Here is a 3,335-nt window from a genome sequence, read left to right on the forward strand (position 1 = left end):
AATATAATAATTTCATAGGTTTATCTCGAAAAAACAATGAAATTTTTTTTAAGTCCACAAAGCAATACGATTAAATTGAGACAACACGTATTGCTGTTAGGACTAAAAAGTGGAAAATAAATATAGTTTAAAAAAACTATAAAACACGCTTTTAAAGCACATCAAACTAAAAAGTAAAAATAATTCCTAATTTAGGCTGAAAATGGTAATGAACAAAAAATACTGGTATTATTGTGAAAAAGCGTGGGGCGCTCTATGCCATATTTTTCGTCTATCGAGCAACTTATAATTATAACTTGTTCAAAACCGACCTCTACTGTGACAGAGTCTCAACTTTAAAATATAATGTGCTTTATCTACGTATAGGTATTTGTTTATGATCTTATAGTGAGTTATTAATTATTTTTGTTAAATAATAATCTATAAATATAGGGTGGGTCTTAACATCAAAATTTATGAAAAATAATTCTGGTGGCTTTTTGTCCTTTATATATGAAATTAATTTTAAGTAAAAATGCGAAAATATAGATATTATTTATAAGTATAAAAATGCTATATGTATATAGGTAGCGTAACCATGATTATTTTTTACTTTTAGAGGTTTAAGTTTTTATTTTGGTTTAGTTTCAAAAAAAATTATGGAATTTCTATGATGTACTGTACTTTTTAAGCATATTGTTTTAGAGCTAATAAATAAATTTAATATACAAAGTCATTTGAGCAGTGTTGGCCTAGTGGCTTCAGCTTGCGACTCTCATCCCTGAGGTCGTAGGTTCGATCCTCGGCTGTGCAATGGACTTTCTTTCTATGTGCGCATTTAACATTTGCTCGTACGGTGAAGGAAAACATCGTGAGGAAACCCTCTTAGACCCAAATAGTCGACGGCGTGTGTCAGGCACTGGAGGCTGATCACCTACTTGCCTATTAGATTGAAAAATGATCATAAAACAGATTCAGAAATCTGAGGCCTAGACCTAAAGAGGTTGAAGTATCATTGATTTTTTATACAAAGTAACTATCACTACACCCACATCCCGAGAGTATATACAATTTAAAGTAATTCCTGCTGAGTTTCATCATCGGACGTCGAGGCAGAATACGAAATACCACCCGTATCACCTCGACGTCCGTTTTCTAACTTTTCTGCAATAGGTATTGCTTTCTCTTACGTAAACATATATTACTAAACGATATAAATTAATCTATACACGTGGTGTGATCTTTGACCCTCGTAAATGAGTAGTTTTCCGTTTTAGTTACTATGATGTGTTGCCTACCTAGGTTTTAATTTAAATACATTTATGATAGCTGTGCGATTTGCATTATCATTAATAGTCATATATGTATAAATAAACGAACCTTCTTCGTTATATATGTCGGAGCAATGGCGCTGGTATCGGCTACCATTTCTATATCTAATATATACAATTCTCGTGTCGCGGTGTTTGTGGTTAAACTCCTCCGAAACGGCTTGACCGATTCTCATGAAATTTTGTGTGCATATTGGGTATGTCTGAGAATCGGACAAAATCTATTTTTCATCCCCCTAAATGTTAAGGGTAGTCCATGATGTATGCATTAAAAAATACATACAACCCCTAATTTTCACCCCTCTACGATCAACCCCTATTTTTTATTATATACATGGCAAAATGACGTTTGCCAGGTCAGCTAGTATATATATATATAAATGTTATGTTGGTTTGTGTACGCTTCAAAAACTCAAAAAGTTCTGCACCGATCGAGCTGAAATTTTAGCATGATATATAATCCGCATCAAGGATTGTTTTTATCATTTATTTTTTTGTTTTTTTTCCCACAAGTATTGCAAAATTAAACTTATATGAAATGTATTCCTGTTTCTCAATTCTCAAACATTCAATCACAATGTGCCACAGTGAAGCGGTTGACATGTCGGTTTCCTTACGATGTTTTCCTTCACGTTCGAGCGAATGTTAAATGCGCACATCGAAAGAAAGTCGATTGGCGCACTGCCGGGGATCGAACCTACGACCTCAGGGATGAGAGTCGCATGCTGAAGCCACAAGGCCAACACTGCACCGTTACTATGGTAACAATAAATTAAAAATTTATAAACCAAAACGCATTTAAAAAGTTTGGTCCCTCTGTGCTTTTAATGCTGGCAGCATTTCCTGGCCGTATTGCGATATTTATTCGTTGAGCGAGGAAATCACCAGCTCTGGTCACGGGTACTATCTACCAGGTGCCAACTTAAATCATTTATTAGCGCCTGTGCACGTGATCACCGCGGCCCAAGAGTCTCTACTCCTCTAGACACATTAAATTGAATGTGAATTGGAATGTTATGTGGCTCAATATAACAGGTTTATAAAAGATTGATGTTTCTTTCAACAACGAAATTTCCCTAAGTCTGTTTAAGTAAATTTAACCATCCATGAAAATTTTATCCTTATTACGAAGAAAGCGTGTGTACTGAAATAGAAATAAGAGGGAAGATAAAGGAAATCTTCAAGTTAAATATTTGACAAAATGCTGAAAATACGATGGAAATTGTCTAGAATCATGTACATTTTTCGCAATAGATATATTTTTAACAAAACACTAAAAATATTAATTATATTACTAAGATAATGAAATGTATTAAGTGTTAATTATTTATTTTAATATCTTATAATAATATATTTGAAAGGTAAAAAATATGTGACGAATTTCTGTAATTTTAATGCCGTTTAGACAAACTTTTCAATTGTATTGTTAATGATAATTCATGATTGTTTTGTTATGAGAGTAATCTGCATAAGCCTTTAAAAAGCATTATTACTGAGAGATGATTGTTTATGTGTGAATTAAGCATCACAATCACGTTAAAAAAATATTTGTCTACATGTTAACATGGTACGTCATAGACTGGGGTCACGCCATCTTGCATAGAGAAGCGTTTTGATGGGTTCTTAAATATTTATATTGCCAATATCATAATTAAAACTAAATTTGTATAGGTTCCACAGTCTCTAATACATAATTTGAAATGGTAATTGAAATCTCTTCAAGAAGCTTCTAGAAGATAAACTTAAATAACTGTAGGTATACTATTTATCATTATTTCAATGTTTCTTTTAATTATTTTAACTTTTCTTTTTCAAATTAATTATATATCAATGTCTCTGTGTAGAAATTAAATGCAGTAGCAGAAATAAAGAGAAAAGAATAGATTGTATAGGAAAAATCAATAGACAAAAAAAAAAAGAAAAAAAAAAATTTGTAAGTAAGTTTTATCATTAACAGTAAGCATACAAATCTTTCCCCAAAGTTTTATTGTTATATCAGTTCGTCTTTTAAATAAAAGACAATAG

Source organism: Pieris napi, chromosome 23 (assembly GCF_905475465.1).
Source record: "Pieris napi chromosome 23, ilPieNapi1.2, whole genome shotgun sequence".
Lineage (NCBI taxonomy): Eukaryota > Metazoa > Arthropoda > Insecta > Lepidoptera > Pieridae > Pieris > Pieris napi.